General features: G+C 48.7%; 1 long non-coding RNA gene across 1 annotated transcript; it reads right to left on the reverse strand.

The window, feature by feature from the left end:
* Positions 1-574: 574 nt before the first annotated feature.
* Positions 575-15,696, reverse strand: LOC140618025 (uncharacterized). The gene is made up of 4 exons (XR_012018171.1): positions 15,384-15,696; positions 7,112-7,251; positions 6,128-6,365; positions 575-1,544 (listed from the first exon to the last, which is right to left on the reverse strand). It is a non-coding gene; the product is annotated as an uncharacterized lncRNA (long non-coding RNA).
* Positions 15,697-17,205: the final 1,509 nt, after the last annotated feature.

Genomic DNA, 17,205 nt, shown 5'->3' on the forward strand with positions numbered 1-17,205 from the left:
AGCATGGGGGAGGTGGTTCAGAGCTGGACCAAGTGACCTACCCAGAATGAAGGCTGGGAGAACCCTTTCACATCTCCTCCCCTGAATGTACGGATCCTTTTGCCTGGGCGGGCAGAGCAGATTGCTCATCTGAAGTTTGCTTTGTCACCAAAGGTATTTGCTTTTTGTTTCTGATCTTTATTTCAGACTATAATGGTCATACATGCTGAGCAATACATGTATGTATAAACTAGAACGTCCTCTATATTATAAAAGTCCGTTATTAGGGGTGCCTGGCTGGCTCAGTTGGAAGTGTGGGACTTGGGGTCATAAGTTTGAGTTGGGTATAGAGATTACCAAAAGACTTTTTAAAAAGTTATTAGATGGATTTGTTTGTTTTGTTTTGTTTTTGAGCCATACATGTAGTGTTGTTTATGGAAAACAATTTAGGGATGCCAGAGTTGTGATTTTTGGAGGTTCCTAGCTGCTAAGTATCTCTGGGCTGATCATGGTTTTGCCGCCTGAACACCTCTGGCATCCTGTCTTCCCACTGCCCGCCCCCTGTCAGCAGCCCCGCCCCGCACAGGTTTTGTTAATTTAGACTGAAGTCAGTGGCCATTTTTAGAGGATTTTAATTTTAATTGGGTCTTAGTTTCCCGCTTTACAAAACTTCCTTACAGCTTGTTAAACTGTGGGACCTGTAATACTGAAAACAGGAAAAGGAGACTCCAGGCCCATGGCCATTTTTCTTTCTGACGGTTGCCTTCCAGCTCTTGATTAATTCATCTGGTGCCCCCTAAACTACGGGGGGGGGGGATCTGGAGGTCGGGGCCTAGGACTCCCACTGAACTTTGCTGCCAGAATTACGTAGTGGAGGCTGGAGCTGGCTGGCAGCTTGTGTTTCGGGAACTGTGACAGGTCATATTTTTTTTAGCTGCCACGTCGCAGATCTCTCCCGTCACTTTTAGAGTTGTTTGCAGAGGAAGAGAGATTGTCCTTTCTTTGCCGTGTCCCCTCCACACAAACCCACAGAAGGAACTTTTCACACCCCGATGATGAACCCAAGACACGAGGCAAAATTCCAGAATAGCAAAGAGAAAGTGCTGCTGGGGGCGTTAGGCTAGTACCAGTGATTCCTGATTTCGGCCTGATCGGCAGGGTCATCCTTAGCATAGTTGGTGGAAGTCACAACTCCCATTGCCATCCTGCCAGCACAAGGGAGATTTCTGCAAAGCGGTTTGCTCAGTGTGGAAACTTTGAGCCAGAGTCAGCCTTCAAGATTCCAGCTGGTTCCAGCTGTGGCTCCCAGGGCCTCTGCTCCTTGGAGCTGCTGGCTGTATCACAGAGCCCATAATTTGGTCATGCTGGGAGCCAGGTGGCCGAGCCTGTGTCTGGGGGCAGACAAAGGGGCAGGAGGAGGAAGAATACAGAAACCGGATCCTCCGGGAGCCAGAGGAGAAGGAGCCAGGGAGTGTGCGCAGATAGGCGAAGGATAAAGCCCCAGTCCTTCCGTGAAGCTGATCTTGGCCTGCTCAGCGAATGCCCCAGAAGACAGGAAATCCCGTCTGGGCGGCAGAGAGGAAAATGCTGGAAATATCTGCTGGGTCCCTACGGACCTTGCACAGTGTTTTTCTAAGGTCTGCTTTGTGTCTGCAGTGCTTTGCACCCCTTTTGCACTGGGAAGCCCTCGTCCCACTAGGAGGGGCAGAGGACAGGACCTGACCGGAAGTGACTTGCCTGGAAATGGAGACGCCCTGTGGTGTGTTGCAAGGGTCCATGGGGAAGGCTGGGAGGAGCGCGGGTCGGCCCTGCAGCACCTACTAAAGGGTCCTGCCAGGGGCTGGTACGCAGCCTGGCTCTGTGCTAGATACCCACCCCCGCTCCTGCCTTCACCCCTTATGCTTTATTTTAAAACCCACGTCTGATTAAGACCCTTCTCTCCCTTCCATGACTCTCCGTTTGATGCAACAGAAAAGCCCAAGTTCTTCAAAGGACAAGGTCCTGCCTGATTAGCCATCCCTGTCCTAAAGGAGGTGTTTTCCAAAACTTTCCAAGATGATGTTTCCAGTCCCTTGTGCTCTGTATGTGACTTTGCCGCTGCCCTGTCACTGGAATTGCCTCCTTGAATCTGAGCTGGCTTTAGTGACACCTGTTTAAACCATTGAAGGAGACAGAAGTGATGTGGGGAGGTCCCCTCCCAGTATAGACCAGAGGAAGCCCTGCTTTCTGGATGATCCTTGTTCTCCAGGGCCTCTTTCTCTTTCTGTCTCTTCTTTCTCAATCCATTTGCTAAGCTGGGAGAAGCCAAGCCTCATTTGGGAGAGGCCTCATTTGGGTGTGTCCTAGCTAAGCCCAGCCTTCCAGTCATCCCAGCCCAGGAACAGACAAGTCTCTAGAAGCTTCTAGATCAACAGTGTCCCATAGAACTTTGTGATAGAAATGTTCTATACCTGTGCTGTCCAATAAGATGGCTGTTAGCTGTATGTTAGCTAAGCTGTAGAGAGAACACAACACCCTATTCCATTTGAATTTAAATTAATCAGTAAATATTTCTGTAGTGTAGGTATGTCCTATGTACTATTTGGAATATAGTTACATTAACAATTATCCATTGTGTATCTGAAATCAAATTCCCTGGGCCTCCTGCATGTTTACTGGCTAAGTCTGGCACCTGGAATGTAGCTAGTGCAACTGAGAAAGCGACTTAAATTTTGTTTGTATTTTAATTTGATTTGCTGCAAGTGCCTGGTGGCTACTACAGTGAGCACTCTAGAGAGCTCCAGATCAGTCCCTCTGTCACCCCAAGACAGTCACGTCTCCCCATCTGAAGTCTCAAACTTTGTAACACAGACAAGCCATTCCCACTAAACCCTGTCCTGAAGCATGACCACTGAAATTGTGGGGGTTTGCTCTCAACAATAGCAGTGGAACTCCCCTGACCTCTCCGACCTTCCCTCCATAGGCCCCCTCCCTCATTCCACTCTAGGGAACTCCAGGCACACTTCTGCCTCCACCCTTTGCTTCACTTCCTCCCCGTGGTGGAATGTTCTGCTTTATGCCCTTGGCTCATTCCCTCTTCTGCTTCCAATCTTTGCTCAAAGCTCACTTTTCAGTAAGGCCTTCCCTGACCCCGCCCTATATAATTCCTGATTCAATTTACCTTACTCTATATAAAAGTTTCACAAACCTCTCCACCTTGACTCTTTATATATAGCTTATTTTCCGTCTATTTCTGTTCAACTATGAGATCAAGGAGGGTAGGCTGGGGTCTTCACCTTCCCTGTTCTCTGATGTGCCCCAGATGCTGAGAAGAGTGCCCTTCACACAAGCGGTACTCAGTAGATACTGGTGGGATGAGTGACAAAGTGTTAAGTGGATGAGCAGGTGCCATCTTTCCAGATGCCTCTCAAATATGACTGTGCTAAAAAAAAAAAATATATGGCTGTGCTGTTCACTCACTGTCCCTAGACTCCCTGTTAATAGTATTCATTCAACAAACACTCCACGCCAGGTACTGGTACTGTCCCAGGACCTGGGGATACAGAGGTCCCCATGACAGGTGCCCATGTCCTCAGGTAGTCTCTCTTAAGAGGATTAGGGTCAGGAAGGCCACCCTCAAATTCGTTATTGAACGTGGTGTTTGTGACATGAACACAGGAGCTGTAGCCACTTTCACAGGCATCGTCTCATCTCAACCTGTCACTGTGGAAGTTCTTTTAAATGCTGGTGCCTGGGCCCACCTCCACAGGTTCTGCTTTTGATGGTACAGGGTACGCCCCAGTGTTGGCAGTTCACAGAATTTACCTGGTTGTTCTGAGATAGGGAAGGATTAGAAACACTTGTTTAAGGGCACTTGGGTCTGGGTGGCACAGCGGTTAAGCATCCGACTCTTGATCTCAGTTCAGGTCTTGATCTTCAGGGTTGTGAGTTCAAGCCCAATGTGGAGGTGGAGGATACTTTAAAAAAGTAGCCACCTGGGTGGCTCAGCAGGTGAGCATCGCCTTCAGCTCAGGACCTGATCCCGGGAGTTCTGGGGATTGGGTGCTGCATGGCATTCCTGGTGGGGAGCCTGCTTCTCTCTCTGCCTAGGTCTCTGTGTGTCTCTCATGAGTAAATAAATAAAATTTTAAAAATAACAAAAGCACTTGTTTCCATGAATCCTGGTTATTGCCTCTGAGCCAGCCCCACTTTACAGATGAGGACAAGGAGGCTCAGAGCTCCCTGTGTACCCAGAAGCTAAGGGTGAGAAATGCTGCATCTGGCAGTCCCTTGGTCCTCCCCTCCCCAGAAGGCAGGGGCCTGGGGCTAGGGCGCACCCCTCTTCCCCCGCCTTCCTCCGAGCCCTGTCCTGGGCTTGGGAGAGGCCCTCTATCCCACAGGAGGCCGAGAACCACCTCTTCCAGGGCCCATCCTCCCTCCATCCAGGCCCTCCGAGCTCATCAGGCTAATGAGAGACTCTCTGGCCCTGCCCGCTCCCCCTCTGTAATTTGCTCGCCGCCCTTCCCTCTAATTGTACTGCCTCCTCAGCAGTTTCCCAGGCCTGGGGCTCCTTTTCCGGTGGAAGGCCCCTCCCTGGCCTCCTGAAAGGGGCTGCTTTCCAGCCTGTCCCGAGGGGGAGGGACTGCAGCCCTAGAGCCCTTCCCCCCTGGGGGGAGGAGGGGGCGGGAATCCGGTGGCAAATGTTGCAGAGTAGAAGGCAGCAACCCCTTCTGTCCACCTAGGGCCACTTGTAAGTCTTTCAGACACTTAATTAGAAACTGCCCAGAATCTGTAAAGAGTACAGGGGGCCCACCACCAGGGCAGGAGCAGCTAGGACATCTGGGGGCCACCGTCTAGCTCCGGGTTGTCACCTCTCCGGTGACCGGTTTGTGCTGGGGTGAACTTCTCTTGCTCACCCTCCTCTGGGTCTCCTTTACCCCACTGAAATGTGGCTCCGGCAGGAAAGGATTTGGTGAGGTCCTGGCATCATCCAGGCCTTGCAGGAGTAGGTTTCTGCCTCACTTCCAGGCAGGGGTGACAGTGCACACTCCTGAGCTCACTGCTTGGGCATTGGTGGCATGGGGCAACCTACTCCCAGCACCATAAAGGGGTCTATTTGGTGAAGTGGTTGGCCCCAGTGCCTGCACCTTAGAAGCATTTGGGGCATCGGTCCCATCTGTGATGAAGATAATTCAGACCAGTCTGAGGGCTCGAGGGAGTCCATGTAAAGCCTTATAAGCATGGTGCTCGGCACACAGTCAGTGCCTAATAAGTGACTGTGTCTTATGATTGGTCCCTGCCCCTCTCCTGGCTGCTGGCTGTGTGCACACAGCGCTTTCCTTTGGAGCCATTTACCTGGGGGATGATTCTAGGAATTCCATCTCTGCCAAAGAAGAGTTCTCAGCCTATAACCAGAGGCAACGGGTCATGGCTTTCTGTGGCTGGGAGGCAGCTCCCGCAGCAGCCAGGGCCCTGCTCTGCTTTTGCACCCGTGCCTCTGCGGGCCAAGCTGCTTGGCCAGGCCAGCCTGGACAATGCCCCACCCAGCCTGAAGGCGGAGAGTCCCCGACAGGAGACCCTGCCCAGGCCATGCGTTGGCCTTTTCTGTGGAAAGGCTCACCAGGGAACCATTCTTTGATACACACTCTGGCTTCTTAGTTTTCCCTGGAGCCCTGGACACAGAGGCCACTTCAGGGGTCCCTGCACGCACAGGCTGGCTCTACCTCAGGTCCTGGCTCTCTGGCCCAGGGCACACCTGCCTGTGGCACCCACAAGTGAGCCTCACCTGGCGAGAGGCGGGATCCCTCAGTGGGATGAATTGAAGGTGGATTCTACACAGTCCCTCCTCAAGGACTCGGTTGTACCTTCATGCCCCCTGCCAGACTTCCTGAGGCTACCTCCCAAGCAAAGTGTCCACTCTGGAAGGAGCCCACGCGAAGGCAAAAGCATCGGCAAGTTCCAGAGACTTGCTCTCTGCGGCTTCCCTCCCAAATTCCCAGCATTTTCCCTGAGGCCCCCACCAGGGAGTGAAGGAGGTTGAGGTGCAAGGTGGGAGCAGCCTGAGGCTGCAGGGGAGCCCCTTCCTTTCCTCTCTTAGTCTCTCAAGCTCTGAGTGGAGTGGCCCACAGCCAAGACTTGTTAGCCTATTGTTCCCATTTCCTTTGCTCACTTGGCATTAAATGAGGGGCTGGGTGTCAGCTGGCTTCTTACTGGGGGCTGGGCATTCGTCTGCACAGGAGGCAGGCTCCAGTGCTGCTGGGAGGAGGAGAGAGGCTCAGAGCCGGGTTTCCTGCCCGGGAGTCTGGGTGGGGGCCGTAGCAGGAAGAACCTCTGTCTCGTGATCTGAGGGAGCTCCAGGCAAGATGGGCCTCAGAGTACACCAAGCAGCCTGGTCTTTGGTTTCTCATCTAAAAAAGAGGAGTGAGAGTGTCCCCCACTGGCAGATTGTGGAGGACCAAACAGAGGAATGTGGAGGTCCCTTTACATGCTAACGGAATTATTTAAATGCAAGGACCACTGTGATTAAGGGCAGCTGAGGGCCAAGAGCGAGGTGGGAGGTGAGGGGATGCCCAGAATAAATCTACTGAGTGGTTGACTATTCCCAGAATCATCAGTCTGTGAGATGAACTCATTCTATCATGTTCCACAAGCAGCTGAGTCCCTACTACGGGCTGGGCACCAGGACTTGCATGGAGAAAACAGTATCTTTCCTCTCATGGAGCTCATACTCTGCTGGGAGTGTTGAGGCAGGAGGGACAATACACTAATAAGCCAGTATAAGAGGTGAAGTGACCCGTGCTATGGCCAGGTATCTATCAGGGAGAGTGAATGGGGGCGGAGCTGTTATGTTATATAGACCTGCCAGGATGACATCACTGAGCAGGGACCAGGGAACCATGACATTGACCAACAGGTAGATTCCAGGCTAAGAAAGAGCAAGAACAAAGGTCTTGAGGTAGGGAACTTCTCTGTGCGATCAGTTAGCTATTGCTACATAACAAACCACCCTGGTGCTTAAAATAGCACTGGTTATTTTCAGTGGGCAGGCTCTGCTGGGCAGTTCTGGCAGCGAGGCTCCCTTGCGTTGTCTGGGGTCACCTGCCAGGTGGGCTGGGGCTGGTGGTTTGGAATGGCCCAAACTGGGAGAGCTCACCTCTGCTCCATGGGATCCCCTGCCCCGCAGTGGGTGAGGCCAGGCTTGTGCTCTCAGCAGTCAGGCAGGCTCCCCAGAGCTTCCACGTGCTGTCCTGGGAGCTTGCCCAAGAAAAGAGTGCCCACGAGTGGGTCCAGTCTCTAGGAGGGTCAGAGAATTTGGAGATATTCACCTTTTTCATTATAAATAATCAGAACGGCTTCTGGCATAATGACTGTCAGTTCTATTTGGGGCCTGGTTTAGATGGCTCTTACAGTGAGGATTGGGATGGCAGGTATTGGGGTACACTGAGGGTTGGACCGGGGGAGTGGTTCCTGTGTGACGAACAGCAGGTGTCCAGTGTTGGGCAGGCAGCCGGCAGGGGAAAGGTCTGGAGTTTTGGGCAGAGGAGGTGGAAGTGCAGGACCAGGGATACACCGATGCAATGGGAGTGCCAATGGGAGTGCCGTTGGGGTGGTTGGTGGAGGACAGGAGAGCTGTCAGCCGACCCTTTAAGGGCCGTTAAACAAAAGGAATGGTTGTTCTGTGTGGCACTAAAAGGGCAGAAGCAGGTGTAAGAGAGACAGGGAGATGGGATTGGACTCAATTCTGAAGAGTTTTGATCACTAGCACAGCCCTCATGATGGATGGGCCCTGGTCTGGGGAGGTAGAGGTGGGGAGATGGGCTGGATGCGGATGTGTGCTGGGCTCTGCCTACCAGCTGCCTTCTCTCCTTTGGGTGACGTGCCTCGTCAGCGCCATCACCCCAGATTGACCTGAGTGCCACTGCAGCAAGACCCCTGATGACCTTGCCCCTGCACCTGTGTCCACGTTACCAGGCACCACGCTGCTGTGGGGCACCCAAGTGTTGGCTTGTCACACTGCAGTGCCAGAAGAGAGGGAAGCCCAGGGCTTAGAGGGTAGGGCAGGATCCAGGGAAGCCTTCCTAGGGGAAGGGACTGAGACTTTCTTGGCTTGCAGTGGTTATCCGGACAGTCTGGGTGGGAGGCAGGAGCAAGCATTCCCAGCCAAAGTGACAGAAGCACATCTGACTGCTCCCTTCCCTGGGGGCTGTGGAGAGAAGTAGAAGCCAGGGTGCTGGGGCTCTCCTCCCTCACTGCCCTCACTCCCTGTAGGCCTTGGCTTACTGTTCCATCAAATGGGTCTAATAGGCCTCACAGCTGTAGGCATCAGAATCACCAGGGAAGGTGCTAGAACTGCAGGTTCCTTCCTGGGCTTCATCCTGGAGTGTTGCAAGGGGTGGGTGTGGGGTAGGTGCAGCCCAGGAATGTGCATGCCCACCCGGCACCCATGCCCTGAGAAGCTCCTCCTGAATCCCTGAGATTGCCAGCAGGCCCTTTGGACCTGGACCCACCAAGTACCCACTGAAGCAGAGACACTGTTTACCCAGGACCTCCCAACCCTGGCACTCGTCGTAGATTACAGGTGGCCCCTTGGGGCTACACCTTTGCCAAACACAAGCTGCGGAGCCCTGGGGGATGGGCCCCCCACCCTGGAGGCCTGATTCAGAGTCTGCAGGGGTCCAGGAGCATCAGCTGAAAGGCATCAAGGACCTTGGGGAGAAAGGGAAGGGGAGCTCAGTGGCTGGGCGTTTCTCGGAGCTCCCTCCAGGGGACCCTCTCTAGGCCAGCTTCTTTCTGCAGCCTTGGCCACCAGGCCTCCTGCTGCTCCTCACCTTTGTCAATATTTATTTCTTTACCAGCCTCCAGCAGCCTGGTATTTGCTTAAAGGGCAGGAACAGACATGGCCAACTTTGCTCTCTGCTTCCTGCCTGGCATTTCTGTGTGGGCCACCTGGTCTTTGACATGTTCGAAGGGATCCCTGGGTGGCGCAGCGGTTTGGCGCCTGCCTTTGGCCCAGGGCGTGATCCTGGAGACCCGGGATCGAATCCCACATCGGGCTCCCGGTGCATGGAGCCTGCTTCTCCCTCTGCCTATGTCTCTGCCTATTTCTCTCTCTCTGTGACTATCATAAGTAAAAAAAAAAAAAAAAAAAAAAATGACATGTTCGAATCATCTGGCCTCCTGCCTCTGCCCCTGGCTCCAGCACGGGGCTCAAGGCCTGAAGAGAGCTTTCTCACATCACCCTTGACTCCACTTCCCCTCAGAGACCCCCTGAACCTGTCCTCTGGCTCCATACGCATCACATCTGGACTACAGGCCCAGAACTCAGAACCTTCTAAATGTTCCCCAAATCTCCAGGCTTACAGCACGACTCCAGATCCAAGTCTGAACAAGCCATGGGGAGGTCGTTGTGGTGAAAGGCTGTGTGGTTTGAGGAAGACGTGAGCATCATATTCTGTGAAATCAGATCCTGGTATTGGGTGAGGCCAGGAAGACCTGAACTCGAGCCACAGAGCCACTGATAAATGTGTGAAGCCCTCAGACACGTCACTGAACATTGATTTTTTCCAAATCTGTTCAGATGAGATCTTCTAATTTATTTTTAAGATTTTGTTTATTCGTAAGAGACACACAGAGAGAAGCAGAGACACAGGCAGAGGGAGGGAGAAGTAGCTTTTCCACAGGGAGCCCGATGTGGGATTTGATTCCAGGACCCTGGGATCATGACCTGAGCCAAAGGCAGACGCTCAACCACTGAGCCACCCAGGTGCCCCAAGGGATCTTCTAATTTTTGTCTCCTTCGAACCTCAGGGACATGTTTCAGAGAATGCCTTGGCTCTTTCCTCCCCACTCCTGGATTTCAAAATACAGTTGACCCTTGGACAAAGTGGAGGATTAGGAGCTCCAACCCCCTCACAAAGACCACATATAACTTTTGACTCCCCCAAAACTTACCTACTCATAGCCTACTGCTGACTGGAAGCCTTACCAATGACATACACAGTTGATTAACACACATTGTGTAGGTTATACATATACAGTATTATATACTGTATTATTGTAATAAAATAAGCTAGAGGCAAGACAATGCTATTAAGAAAATCATAAGGAAGAGAAAATACATTTACGGTCCTGACCTGTATTTATTGACAAAAATCCAAGTTACCCTGTGTCCCGCCCACAACCTCCCCTCAAACTTCCAAAACCATAGCATAGCAATTAAAACTAAAATATTGACCTTGGTATTAACACCTTAATCAAACTAAAGCCCCTGTAAGAACCTCCCATGATTTTGCACTAATCTCCTTTTGTTCCAGGGAAGTGTTCAGGAACCCATGTTTGCATTTACTTGGCTTTTTTCCCTCTGTTGTGCTGCTGTCTGCAAGGGTCATTCCTTGTCTTTCAGGATCTGGATGCCCACAGAGAGTATCGATAACTACTTTGCTGAATGTCCCTCAGTACAGGCCTGTCTGGGTCTTCTCACAATTGGGTGGAGGTCGTGCATCCCAGGCAAGGGCAGTGTGCAGCTCAATGTGTCATGTTGTGGGGTCATGGCATTGATGTGTCTTCTGCACTGATGGCCCGGATCTGCGGTCAGTTTGGTCTCTGATGGGTTTTTCTTCTATGGCATTACATCTACTTGCCACTCCCTGACTAGTTAACAAACTAGGAGAGATGTCTTGAGGCAACTCGAATCCCTTTTCTTCTTAAACCTTCCAAAGATTCTAGCATCTATCAGCAGATCTGGTCCATAGCAGTCATCTTTTTGCCCAGTGCTGACTTTCACCTTTTCTCCTTCCTTCCACATTTATTCTTCATTTCCATTGCAAGAAAGAGCTGTCATTTCTGCTCCATCGATTTATTTCAGCAATTATTTAGATCAGCGTGGACTCATGGATATTTTATTCTGTAGATTATACTCTAATACTATCATTATTTTATTGTTCAGATGATTCCAACCCTGGCTGCTGAGAGCTCCTGTGTTCTTTCAGTATATGGTTTCACTCAGAGTTCCAGGATTTGCTGCTGGTCTCACTCAGCTGTTAGAGATCCTTCTTCTTCTTCTTTCTCTTTTTTTAAAGATGTATTTTATTTTATTTTATTTTATTTTTATTTTTGAGAGAGCGAGGTAGGAGGGCAGAAGCAGACTCCATGCTGAATGCGGGCAGCAGAGCCCATCACAGGGCTCAATCTCTCATGCCTTTGAGATCACAACCTGAGCTGAAACCAAGGGTCAGACCCTTAACTGACTGCACCACCCACCCAGGTGACCCTGTTCAGTATCCTTCTTGGTGTTCTGCATACATCGTGATCTACTGCAGCCACAAATTACATCTTCTGTTTGATATCAGTTATGGGCCAGATTGTGTTCAAAACCTACTCCTTAGTTGAGAGGTGTGTTGGCAGAGCAGGTTCTTTGGAAGAAATTCCCACCAGTTGGAGCTTGGATGTTGCTCCACAGTGAACGCCTAGAGTTCAAAAGCCCCAGAATACCCAACTCATACTGCCCTTAGCTCCTTTTGCCTGGCATATAGAATAGGGTCAAGATTTTATGATGATAACCTTGGCCCTTGTCTAAGACCTGTTCTTACCAACAACTGAGAAAGCTGGAACGTTTCTTAGTTTGGGTTCTCTCAGAAGCTGATTTTGTTATAAGGATTCAAGTGCAAGTATTTGCTTTGGGATGTGATCTCAGTGGGGAGTGGGGAAGTGAGACAGGAAATGGAGGGCACCTGTCACTGTAGTATCAAGCATATTATCACTATGCGTCCCTGGAGCTGTAGAACCTGGAGGGAGACAGTATAGAACACGTGTTTAAGAGTAATCCTGTCCCTCAGGAGCTGGGGTATTTATATACCAACTCCTGTTAGTTTTTGTTATTTTGTGTGTGTGTGTGTGTGTGTGTGTGTGTGTGTGTGTGATGAGAGCCCCTGAAATCTATAGATATCCACTTTTAATTTTTTTAATTAATTAATTTGAGAGAGAGAGAGAGAGAGAGCACATGCACGAGTTGGGGGAGGGGCAGAGGGAGAAGTAGACTCCCTACTGAGCAGGGAGCCGGACATGGGGTTTGATCCTAGGACGCCAGGATCATGACTGAGCCAAAGGCAGACTCTAACTGCCTGAGCCACCCAGGAACCCACCAACTCCCATTAGGTTTTGGTTGAGGACTCTTCCTGGGCATGATAATTCTCTAACACTTCTAAGATGCAGGCAAGAGTGGCAGAGTTGTGCTTGGAGATGGTAAGGGTCTTTCTTCTCCAGGACACAGGTGAGGCACCAGTAACGCCCACTACAGGCGCATCCCCATTTTACAGATGGAGAAACTGAGGTTCACAGAGATGGTACTGAGGGCTGGTACCTAAAGCTGTGATTTGGGTGCATTAAATGGTTCTAGGTTTCCCCTCAACCCTGATATCTCCCTTTCCCTTGGCTTCTTCTGGCAAATTCTTCCTCTGCTGCCTGCTCACTTGCTGCAAGGTGGACCGGCTAGGAAATGGGTGCACATTTGCACAACGTCACATCCCATCAGAATGAGTGATGCTTTGGCTTAATGTCTTAGTAATCGTACATGCATTGTTTAGCTTGGATGGGGACAAGCTCCTGTACTATTTCAGGAGGCTTGAGTTACATCAACCCACCAATAAGCTGTGTTAAAAGATTAGGCAAATAGACAAAAGAAACTCCTGGCTTCCTGTTTGCTTAGACTGCTGGGCTGACAGAGAACCTGTTTAATCTCTAGTCCCAGGGTTCCTCTGACATCTCCATAAGCTACAATTTCCCAGTACATCCACTGGGGTGTGTCACCATTTCTTACTGTCCCCCTTCCTCTTCTTCCCTCACAGATCTGTTTCTGGTTCTTATTCTGACTGCCTGACCATCTGTATATTCCCAGCCTGTTCTCCTGGTGAACTTTTGCACCTAGGCCATCCTTATGAGTTTGGAGAGAGACAGGTGGGTCAGGGGACCTGGGCTCTGCCAACAGTACACATGCGCAGCCCCAGCCTCCGTTTCCCCCGGGAGGAATCGAGAGAGTGTTGAAGGAGACGTTCCCCTTCCCCAGCCCACCTCCTAGAAATGCCCAGAACAGCAAAGCAGATGAGTTTACAAAGGGATTGTCACCACCCAGGGCCTGGCTGGCTTCCTGGGCTTGAGGCTTCAAGAGACACGTAAACAGACAATAAGCATATAAAAAGAAGCCCCACCTCACTGGTATTCAGGAACAGGTGAATTAAGAAAACATGCAAAACATGCTGGAGTTTGGGGGAAGTTGTCCAGCTAGCAAGTTGACACTAGGTATTACAGACATACTTCGTCTTACTGTGCTTTGCTTTATGACACTTCGCAGATGGTATATTTTTTACAAATCGAAGGTTTGTGGCAATCCTGAGTCAAGCAAGTCTATTGGCAACATTTTCCAAAAGCATTTGCTCAGTTTGTGTCTCTGTATTATATTTTGGTGATTCTAGCAATATTTTAAACTTTTTCATTATTATGATACTTTGTCAGAGTGATCTGTGGTCAGTGGTTATGACTTGCTGAAAACTCAGATGATGGTTAGCATTTAAAATTTTACTTTTATTAATTTTTATTTATTTATTCATGAGAGACACAGAGAGAGGCAGAGACACAGGCAGAGGGAGAAGCAGGCTTCATGCAGGGAGCCTGATGCGGGGCTCCATCCAGGATCCCAGGACCATGCCCTGGACCAAAGGCAGGTGCTAAACCACTGAGCTACCCAGGCATCCCTGCCTTTGTTAATCTTTTAAGTGTTGAGATTTTTAAAGATTTTATTTTAAATTCCAATGTAGTTAACATACAGTGTTATATTAGTTATAGATGTACAATATAGTGATGCAATAATACCATACAACACCCAGTGCTCATCACAAGTGGACTCCTTAATCCCCATAGCCTTAATCCCCATATTTTACTCATCCCCTCCAACCAACTTTCCTATGGTTAGCATTTTTTAGCAATAAAATTTTTTCATTTTTATTATTATTATTTTTAAAGATTTTATTTATTTATTAATGAGAGACCCAGAAAGGAAAGGAAGATGTTTTAACCTCTGAGCCACCCAGGCGTCCCTAGCAATAAAATATTTTTAAATTAAGGCATGTACATTATTTCTCTAGTCATACTGCTATGGCGTACTTCATAGATTACAGAATATTGTAAACATAACTTTTATATACATTGGGAAACCCAAAAATTCATTTGACTCACTTTACTGCAGAGATCTGGAACCAAACCAACAATACCTTTGCGGTATGCCTGTACAATAAAAAATGTTCATATCCAAAATGCAGAGAATCACTTCTTCAAATTTATGGCAGAGAGACCCTTGCACACTAGCTAGCATAAGGAAGTAGGTATGCATGAGGCTGTTCACCAAAGCAGCACTTCTCAACCATCTGTAGGCTTTTTATTTCCAAATGGTTGCAAACATGTACATTTTTTATTTTATAATAACAATGAATTGCTAGAGAATGAAATTTTAAAATTCAAGGCTTAGAAAATACAAGCCTGCGATTTTTATTATGGGATTCAACATAACATCACTCTGTCAAATAAAAGTTTCTCAGTGCTTACCCTGAGTTTCTTTTTTTAAAACATTTTTTTTAAAAGATTTTATTTATTTGCGAGAGAGAATGTGCAAGCACAAGCAGTGGAGGGGCAGAGGGAGAAGCAGACTGCATGCTGAGCAGGGAACCAGATGTGGGACTTGATCCTAGGACCTTGGGATCATGACCTGAGCTGAAGGTAGACGCTTAACCAATTGAGTCACCCAGGCACCCCTTGCCTTCAGTTTCTATTCGTATCCCATCATGGACTGCTAATTAATAGCTCGGGGGCTATCACCAGGTGCTGGACCCCAGTCTTTGAGTAGGGCTGCTCTGCTGTGTTGCTTGCAAAACAAACAAAATCAGAAAGAACCTAAATATTTATCAATACATAAAACATTTTATGTCCATGCTATAAAATCCACGCAATAGTAAGACATAAAGACACGACTCCTGACATGGAAATGTGGCTGACACACATTATTGAGTGAAAAAAGACAACAACAAACAACACTCGGTATTTTCTATAGGTACATAAATATGTAGGAAAATATATGGAAAGGGACTGGAAATGCATGCTGCTGCTTATCAGGAGTGGTGGGTAGAGAGGGAAACTTTCGTAATGCTTTAATTTTTATGAAAATAATGCATTTAAATATTACTTGCATAATGAAAACAAATTTAGCATCCAGGCAAGGTTGATCTAAGGCAAGCAAAAGCCTCTCCCCGCCCCTCAAAGTTACACTGGAAACCAAATGTCCTGAATTCTTCCCTAGCCCCCGAGAGAGGGACACACGATGCACTCTGCTACGTGGGTGTGATATGGATTGAACGAACAGTAAGTATCAAGGGCAAACTCACATGAAAAAGATGGCATCTGAGCCCCCTTGGAGCCTGCGGGGGAGAGGGACTGGGTGGTTGGTTGCATATGAGCCGCCTGTGAGGTGGTCAGAGGCAGAAAAGAGAATTTGGATTTTAGATTCAAACATAAAGGAAAACTCTAACATCTGACTTCTGAGCTGAGGGTCGATTGAGCACAGGTATCCATCCAGTCGTAGCTCCCTCCTGAATCTTGGTTCAAATGACGGTAAAGAGAGACAAAATTCAACGACGATGGAGAGAATGGAGCTGGAAGGCTCATGGAGGAGTCGCTGACAGACTTAGTGGACAGGAGACAACAGGATCCCCAGTCAGCGGTGGGGGTTGCCAAGTGACATGACTTACACCACAGAAGGCTCCTTTATTTTCTCCTTTCTGGGTTCTCTGACCCTAGAGTTGTGACATTTTGTGATGGTTTACCTTTATGTGAATCTTTCAATATGGACAATCACTTCCTTCCATTCTGGCAGTTACATTGTATAATTTCCTGGATAATCTCCCTCCACTGTTTTCTCTGTTCTTTTTCTGGAACTCTTCTTAGCTGGATGTCAGACCATCTGCATTAATGCTGTATTTTTCTTATGTTTTCTTTTTGGTTTCTAGGTTATCATTTTTTGTTGCTCTTCTATTTTTTGGAATATCTCGTCAACTTCATTTTCTTTTTTTTTTTTAAATTTTATTTATTTATTCATGAGAGACACACACAGAGAGAGGCAGAGACACAGGCAGAGGGAGAAGTAGGCTCCCCACAGGAAGCCCAATGTGGGACTCGATCCCAGGACCCCAGGATCATGCCCTGAGCCAAAGGCAGATGCTCAATTGCTGAACCACCCAGGTGGCCCATCAACTTCATTTTCTTTTCTTTTCTTTTTTAAGATTTTATTTATTTATTCATGAGAGAGAGAGAGAGAGAGAGAGAGAGAGGCAAGACACAGGCAGAGGGAAAAGCAGGCTCCCTGGAGGGAGCCTGATGTGGGACCCTATCCTGGAATCCCAGGATCACCCCCTGAGCTGAAGGCCTACGCTCAACTGCTGAGCCATTGGGGCGTACCTCAACTTCATTTTCTAATGTTTCTATTGGATTTGTTTTTTCAAGTAAATGTACCTGTAGTTGTAAGAAATAATACAGATAGATCTTGCGTACCCTTTATCCTTCTCTCTACTGGTAACTGATGTAGGAAACAAAGGCAGAAGAGAAATTATTAAATTTCCTTACTGCCTACAGCCCATTGAGAGTCCTTGAAACAGGCAGACTGACCTACCTTTAGGGAGGCAACTGCTCAGTGTTAGTACTTTGTTAAGGGCAACAGGTAATCCTAGCCGGACCCCTGGGATCCTGTAAGTCTACTTTTTTTTTTTTTTTTAAGATTTTATTTATTTATTCATGAGAGGCACAGAGAGAGAGAGAGAGAGAGAGAGAGAGAGGCAGAGACACAGGCAGAGGGAGAAGCAGGCTCCATGCAGGAAGCCCGACGTGGGACTTGATCCTGAGTCTCCAGGATCACAACCTGGGCTGCAGGCAGCGCTAAACTGCTGTGCCACCGGGGCTGCCCCCTGTAAGTCTACTTTGAGAAATTTCCTTTATCTTCAAACCCCCCAAGATACGTGTTGGCAATCATCCCCCAGGAATATGACCCACCGACATACATCCAAAGGGTCTCATGACTTAGGTTTTAGTAGACAGTAATAAATGACCCTTTCCCAACAAGAGCCAGTCCCCTCAAGGTCCTGGAAACCTTGCTTCCAAAATTCCTTAGAGACTTACTCTTTCCCTAACCCCCTCCCAACTTGAAAGTATAAAGGA

Source organism: Canis lupus, chromosome 26 (assembly GCF_048164855.1).
Source record: "Canis lupus baileyi chromosome 26, mCanLup2.hap1, whole genome shotgun sequence".
NCBI lineage: Eukaryota > Metazoa > Chordata > Mammalia > Carnivora > Canidae > Canis > Canis lupus.